This window comes from Pteropus vampyrus, unplaced genomic scaffold, assembly GCF_000151845.1.
Source record: "Pteropus vampyrus isolate Shadow unplaced genomic scaffold, Pvam_2.0 Scaffold158, whole genome shotgun sequence".
Classification (NCBI taxonomy): Eukaryota; Metazoa; Chordata; class Mammalia; order Chiroptera; family Pteropodidae; genus Pteropus; species Pteropus vampyrus.
Genome location: NW_011888939.1, coordinates 1,149,269 through 1,157,325, shown reverse-complemented (window position 1 = coordinate 1,157,325; position 8,057 = coordinate 1,149,269). Strand labels below are relative to the sequence as shown.

At 59.5% G+C, this 8,057-nt stretch overlaps 1 pseudogene; it reads right to left on the bottom strand.

Annotated features, from left to right (window-relative positions):
- Positions 1 to 6,875: 6,875 nt before the first annotated feature.
- Positions 6,876 to 6,994, bottom strand: LOC111745618 (annotated as a pseudogene).
- Positions 6,995 to 8,057: the final 1,063 nt, after the last annotated feature.

Genomic DNA, 8,057 nt, shown 5'->3' with positions numbered 1-8,057 from the left:
TCCCCACTTCCCACCACCAGGGGGCAGGACTGTGACCGGGCAGTGCCGGCTGGCTCCAGCAGTTATGGGGCGCTCTTCCTAACGCAATGAACTGACGGCACGGAGCCACATGATCGGCCAGCACACGGCCCATGAGGCCCAAGGCCTCCCCGCACCTAGCTGGGGGAGCTGGGGCCTCCGGCTATTAAAAGTATGTCTACAGACTAATAAGTAGGAAAAGTGAAGAACTCAAGTGTTTAGAAGCTGCTTATTTACAGAGAAGCTTCCCTCCGGCCACGCCCTGCTTCTGCACCCCGCAGCAGAAGGTCCCCCAGCTCGCACTGGCGAGAACAAAGAGGCGGTGAGCCGGGAAGGAGGGTGACACAGAGCTGTCAGGGGACGGGGGTGCAGTCCCCAACTCGGCATCAGTTACCTTGGCTGCACCACCACTCTGCCTTCTGGCCTTTGGTAAAAGGCTGGCGTGGCCGGGCGCCTCTACGTCTGGTTTTCCGTGGACGCTGCTGCGGGGCCTGACACACACCGTGAGGGTGGCCTGTGCCCAGCGAGCCCCACCCCCAGGCCAACCAGTGGCGACATTACTTGAAAGAGGACAAACTAACCCCAGCGGGCAGCAGGTACCGCCCCGCTGCAGGAGCCCTCCTGTGCCCCGGCGGGACATCACCCTCGTGCGGTCCTCGCCACGAAGGGTTTGGAGGAACCGGCCCACGGGGACGGTGACCGTCAGCATGGCACTGTTCTCAGCACTGAAGGCTGCTTCCCGTCTCGAGACGGGCAGAAGTGAGGGAGCACGGGCTCCAAGGATGGGCTGGGCGCACTGTCCCCCACTTCCAGAAGGTGGTCTGGGCTGGGGGCCAGGATGTGTGCTGTTAAAAGCTCGTGGGTTTCAGGGAGACTGGGGCACACACTACCAGGGGGCAAAGCCAGACCTTCGCTGCTTGGTTGTACACGTGCTGGTCCCATGACTCATGGAAATGAATTTTCATTCGCAGTATATACTTTTAGCTCAAGAGTTTGGGTCTCTACTCCGGGTTTTGCCAAGGACGTACTCACCCTTAAGGAGACAGACACTAGGAATCTCAAAAGTAGAAATTTCTTTGTGTGTCCAGGAGTCAAAATCGTGAGCGCAGTGTGTTAAGTGTTCAGGGACAGCGATCCCCGCCAGCACGCGCTCCCAGGATGAGCACTGCTTTCATGAAGAACGTCTACAACAGCCCCGGAAGTACTTCCCATGAGAAGGGGAACCATCATTATTTCACGACTGAAATGCTATGAATTCAGCTGTGACATTGCTACGGGGCGGGCGACGGGGAGCGGAGCAGAGACAAGCTTGTAGAGCTGGGGTCAAAGTGCAGGCGAGCAGAGGCAGGGGGTTTAGCTTCTGCGATGTGGCTCGAGTCTCTCATCTGCTCCTGGGACTCGTACAGCACGGGTTCAGCTGGCCTGAGGCCCGCGGAGGAGCGTCGCTGTCCAGGGGGACTAGGGCTTACTCAGGCCAGATCGATCCTTCTTTCTCTGCTTGACGGAGGGCCATTTGCACAGGCTCTGAAGGGCTTCTAGGCGCCCAGTGGGGCCCGGCACTGCTGCTCTGGGAGGAGACCAGGGGCAGGGCGGTCTGGGCCGGGGCTGGAGCGGTGACGGCAGACGCTGCTGTGCCGCCTTGCTCTGGGTTCAAGCTCCGTCTGAGAAAGGTGCGACCTCATTTATAAAGCGCTGAACTCAGCCCGTGGCACACACCACAGCCTCCACAAAGGGGTTTTTCTTTGTTCGTTTTTGTGGGGGGTTCCACCCCCACCCTCTTTGGAGTCCCAGCCAAGACGGCAGTGACACCCCAAAGGGAAGGCCCTCGACTCCGTGAGCCTTGAGTACAGCCTGGCTGAGGATGGCCTCCAGAGGCAAAACCAAACACACATGCGTCCCTGCGGCCAGCCCCTGCAGGACCCTTCGAGACACGGTGGCCTGGCCTGCGGGGCCCTGGGTGACCTGGTCCCACGTTGTCCCCCTTCAGTGTCTCGTCACACCCAGCAGATCCAGCTGCTTTAGCGACTGCTCCTCCCAGACCCGCGTCCCTGACCCCGCGTCTGCGCTCAAGCGTCTGTGCCAGGGCCCTATCTGCCTCTGAGACTCAGCCCAGGGGTCTTCCTCCTGGTCCCACCCTGCCCTCTGTGGACACCCTAGCCCTGCGTTTGCCGACCTGTGACCAGGAGCCCCCAGCTTGCCCCAGGCTGTGCTCTGTGAGACGTGGCCTCACTCGTCCTCCCCGGGCCTCACTCAGGGCCTCCGAGGAGAGGACAGTGCTCAAGGTGGCTCTGCGCGACGCCACTCACCGGCAGGGCCCTGAGTGAACGGGGATGACTCAGGTGACAGTCTTCTGACTTATTTTTGGCTGGTAGGGTCAGGGGAGCAGAGTGAAAGTGGGGTTAGCAGGTGGCAAAAGCTGAGATCACGTGGCACTGCCTGGGGGGAGGGCCTAAGGGGCAGAAAGAGTCTGCGGAGGCGAGGGAGCTCTCCAGGGTCCTGACCAGCCTCCTGCTTCCAATAAAAGCTCCGCACAGCGACGAGGGGACACCGCTAAAGGTCCTCGCACAAGGCCAAGGGGACACTGCTAAAGGCCTCGCACGGGGCCGAGGGGCTGCTGAAGAAGGCTCTGAACAGGGCTGAGGGAGCTCCTGCAGAAGGCCCTCGACGTTTCCCGGGACTAAGGAATTAAGCGCCTCACTTAGATGAAAGGAGAGTTCAATGCTTTCCAGGACGGAGCCACGCCACGTTCTGTTGCTGGCTGCCAGGAGAGTCCAGTCTGAAGATCCCTGAACTATTCTGTACCCTAACGTTTTCTGCAAGAACAGTCTTGCAGTTAGAGAAGCACATCTAGAGACACCTGGGCTCCCAAGAAAATAGACACCACCACCTGCTTCCTCATCAAAATCGAGGCATCCACAGGAGGAAGAACAGAGGCCGCAGAGCGGGGCGTGAGCCCTGCCCAGAGGCGGCTGCGCTGCTGCGGCGCCAGGTGCCTCCTGCCCCACCCCTGCTGGGCGGGTGGGGGAAGGGGCGTCAGGGCGGGGAACTTTGATCTTAGCTGTCTCCTGGGGCTCATCCGCGGTCCCACCAGCCCCTCAGGACCCACGGGATTGTTTCAGGGGCTGGCACATCAGGGATGCCCCAAGGGCAGTGCTGGGTGGCTGTAGCGTGGTGCCTGTTCCCTCTGTGGCGCACCTTCTGACCAGGAGAAGAGAGAATGTGCCTGGAGAACAGCGCGGGGCCCGAGCAGGAAGAGCGGCCAAGTTCTCGGCTCCAGGTCCGGCGGCTGGTCCTGCACAGCAGAGCTGGGCGGACACCCAGGCCTGCCTGACTCACTGCCGTGTCCATCGCAGAGGGACCAGAGGCAGGCGGCAGCAAATATGAGCAGTGGCCAGTGAGGCGAGAGACAGTGGGAGGGAGGGGACTTCCTCAGGAGAGGACAGTGATCACCACCGACAGCTTGTGAGAAGTCGAGGAGTCATGGGCTAGAAGTTCACCTTGCACTGCAACCTGTGGCCTCGGCTGACCTCGCACCAGTTCTGTGAGGCAGGTGCTCGCAAACGAGGAAACTGAGGCAAGGAGCAGGGGTGAGCAGAAGGGCTCTTGGCCGCTGCCCTGAGCCTCTCTCTGGAATGGTCGCTGCGGGCAACGTGCAAGGAGGTTGCCAGGGCCTGGGAGAGAAGCGTCGGCTGGAATCCGGGCAGGAAGCTCCCTGCAGCACTGGGCAGCCTGCCGGGCTGCGGCAGGGGGCTCAGGAAGGGGCAGGTGGCCTGTCGATTCCGCCCTGCGGGAATCGGAGTGCCGTGCAGCCCCTCCGCAAGAAACGAGCAGTGAAGATGAGCCGGCCACTCTGCGGCTCCTCAAACGCAGGGAACCACTAAGCACTTGTGGCACAGCGAGCTGGGCTTTTCTGCTCATGTAACCGTAAAACTGGGTACGTGTGGGGACCTGAGCAAGGCGCTAGGTCCCGAGCACACTCGGCAGTGGCTGAGGCCGTCCTGCAGAGGGCAGGACCCGGGCTGCCGGAAGGGGAGGATGGATGATCAAACCTACTCCGGGGTTAGACGCTTGGGACTAGTCCCATTGCCCCTTACGAGGACAGGCCGTGATGAAAGGCTTTCAGCTGCGGGTGAGCGTCGCGGCCCCTCCCCGTCATTCTGGGCCCCCGGCCCCCGGGCTGACGTGCACCAACGTCCACACCTATGCTCCTCCTGCTTATCCGACCTGGTCTATACCGGCTGCTGTCAGCTGAGGAAGGCGCTGCCCTTCGGGAAGACGCTGGAACTGTCCGTCGCCCAATGGCGGGCTCCCGCAGGTGTTCCTCCTGCCCTGTCACCGTGCGGGGCCTGCTGACAGGAATTCGTCTTCCTATACCAAGCTGCCCACCTGCCCTCGTACCGGAGAAAGTTGTTCTCACGGCTTTGGCCATTTGGGATTGCCAAGATATCCTTACCGGGCAGCAACAGAACACTCAGAGAAGGATGCAAATGCCACCACACTGGTCTACAACACAAGTTCTCTTTGTTGGAACAAATTCAACAGCATCTAAGGGAAAAGGGGCTGTCAGAGCGAAGGATCTGGAAAAAGGGGAAGGCCCTCCTACGACACGAAAAAGACCCCGCTGGAGACGGTGGGGTCCGCCCAGGTGTGGGGTGTCTGCCGACAGCTCACCGAGGCGGGCACCAAACACGTGGAAGGACGGGGCCTGGGCACGGGGCCTGCGGGCTGGCACCACAACCGCAGCCTCTGCCAGGCCTTTACCGGTGGCATCTGAGGAAGGGTTTGTGACAGGAAATGTAAACGAGCTGGTAGGAACAAACTGTAGGTACTACAGAGTGTACGATTTAAAATAACTTCACGACTACTCGCTACTGAGCCTCGCTGGCGACACGCAAACTGCAGCAGGTACGCGTGACGAGTTAGGTCTGTCACATACGGTTTGGGTAGAAGGTTTATGTTAGGTGCTCGACGCATCCAAAATTTCAGAGAACTGACTCTCCTAGGGATGACTCAGTCTCCACTGAAAAGCGCCAGGTGGCCACTCAGTAAACATCCCTTGACAAGTCTGTCCCCACATGGGGGTCTGTCCGTGTGTCAGAGTATGGACGAGCGAGTGACAGAGCAACCGAGTGAATGTGGGGACGGAGAAGCAGTGACAACCCGCCCGGAACACTGCGTGCCACCGGGCCCGCCCGCCGAGGCGCAGCCGAGTCTTGCCGGTGGCGCAGGTCTCAAAGGGTCACTCTTCCCTCTGCTGCCACTGGAATAACAGCTGGACCAAGAGCTGGGCGCCCCTGGGCTACTTCTGTGCTTCACCTCCGAATAAAAGGGCCGCGGAGCAGGCACTAGTCCCCGACGCTGTCTCTGCCGTCCCCCCCTGCTCCCCGGGGCTGCGCACACCCTCCGCCCCCTTCTCCGGCCTCCTGGCCGAGATGTCACGCAGGAAGTAGCTGCAGATGTGATCTCACTGCTCCTAGGTCACTGGAGGGACCGCGGTGTTGAGAGGAGCAGGTCGAAGAGCAAAACGGCGACTGCCCTGCAGAGTTTAAGTGTCAGAAAAACATGGACGCGCCTGAAACCCTCCCTGGCTCTTTGTGATTCTGCCCTTTCAGACGGTCCCCGTTCCTAAGTTCCATTCTCTGAATCTGCTCTGCGGGAGACGCGCTGGCTATAAAAAGCTTCTTCGCCCCAGGACGAAGTGCAGAGAGCCTCTGGGCACCGCGGTAAATGACGGGAACCTGTTGGCAGCCGCGGACCCACAGCGAGCTGTCCCCAGCCCCCTGCCCTTGCCGGCGACTGGGTAAGGGGTCTAATGAGAAGGAGAGCGCGCGCGTGCTGGCAGTCCCCGCTGTGGACAAAAGGCAGCCGCGTTCAGCTTCACGTGGTAGGATTTGCGACAGGACCTCGTGTGCTCGGCTCTAATCCCGGGTGGCAGGTGCGGCCCAGGGAGAATGTGACAGGCGCGTGCTTCTTAGCTCCCGATCTGATTTTCCAGAAATAAAAAGGCGAGTGGCAGCTCGGCTTGGCTCTGTGAGGCAGTCCCCACTCCCACCGCCGGCTGTCACATTGAGGGGAAAGACCAGGGATGGCTTCCCGCCCTCCCAGCAGGCCTCGCTCTGCGGTGGCCACCGCTGCCACCTGTGGGCAGGAAACGCGCACATACACAGTAACTGCCACCACACAGTGAACACCGGACAGGAAGTCCTGGGCTTCACGGCGGAGCGGTGCTGGGAGGGTCCCTTCAGCCACCCTCGGAGAGCTGAGGCGTGTGGCTCCTGGCCCAGCTGTCCCACCTCGGAGGGGGAGTAGTTACAGCGCCCAGCACCGCGGTCGGGGTCGGGCGTCTGGGGACCGTCTTCTGCATGAGCGATGCCCTGTGTCGGTGACCAAGGACCCTCCCGGACCGTGTCACTGTGCTCCCCCGGAGCGCTTCGTCCTGCCTCAGGCTGAGCTTTTCTGGAAGCTGCTGAGAGCTCGCCCGCTGCCGCCGGCTCTCCTTGGACGGGTGGGCGCGGGCATGCGACGCGCAGGAGGGACGTTCACCGCAGGGCTCAGACAGCGTCCTTCTGGGAAACGCGGCAAGCCACACCAATCAGGACACCCGCGATTTACGTGGGTGCACAAGAGGAAAACAGAACCCCGAGGAAAAGCCGATACTGAAAAGCAGAGCTGAGGAACGCTGCCACCTGACCCTTCTCTCTTGGCATTTTGAGTTTGAAAAATGCCAGACGTCACCCCGCGAACTGCACCAGGCCTTTGGAACCGACACGGAGGTCCCCGCACTGCTTGTGACACGGTCTGGCGCAGGGGCAGGGGCTGCCGCCTGCCCACCAATCCCTTCTGTTTTTTGTTTTTTACGCCTACAGGACCTGGTCTTCCTAGGTGGTCTCCCATCCAAGTACTAACCAGGCCCGACCCTGCTTAGCTTCCGAGATCAGACGGGATCAGGCTTGTTCAGGGTGGCGTGGCTGCAGACTGGGCTTTTTAAAAAACAAAATCCCAAGCCCTTTCCTTGTGACGATAATTAGCTGAAAGCCTTACTGATAAAAGATCGAGCCCCATTCCGCACTACACCGTTTCCCAGTACGTTCCCGAACCTGACAGCGGGCCGACGGGGTTTTAGCAGGAAGCACGAGAGTCTTAAACCCGCTGGTTCTTACCCGCCTCTGAAAAAGGACATGGACTTCGCCGGCGTCTGCCTGCAGGTCTAATGGGAAAGCGCGCTCACTGTCTCCAAGCTGTGAGACCTTCAACTCTACAGTCAATGTCGGGGGTCAAGTCCATTCAGTTACAAATAGGTGACGGTAGGGATGATAAAGGATCTCAGAAAGGGTTCTGCACACACACAGACAAATGCCACTCACCAGCTGACATAAAATGCCCATCCCTACCAGTCTCCTCTTTATCACCCCAGTCACGTTATATGAATACGAGGAAGGACTGGCAGGTGCTCCTGAATCTCCCCAACTAATATCAAATTTTAGACACTGCCTCAGCGTGTGTTCGTAGTTTTAGACAAATACCTAGAGCTCGGCGGGTTATTTTTCAGGGAGGAAAAATAAAAAGGTAACGCACAGTCTCTCCAAATCTATGCTTCGCAGATTTTATGACTTCCTAATAAACTTCCTGCTTGATTCAAAAATACTGAACACTACACAGAACGTTAAGAAGATGTATACACAAAGGCGAGCATGTGTAAGCCCCCCTCGCGAAGCTGCCCACTGTTAAAATACCAGGCTCCGGTCTGCAGCTCTCACGGGCCCTGAAGTCGCCGCCTGCCTTCTGTGCGATGCTCCCCTCGGTACCACAGAGAACGTGAAGAGAAAGTTAGAAAAGAACCAAAGAATCATTTTCCTGGTCCTCGCTAGTAAAGTGAAACGAGATGCAGACGATGACCAGTACTCTTTCTCCTTGGAGGGTTTTGGACCAGCCGCTGGGGACACCCGACAAAAGCAGTCGGCGTGGATGAAGCCAGCATTTGAGGCTGAGGCCCTGTGCGTGTTGAACAAGTCAGTGGCAGGGGTGTGGTCACTTGGATG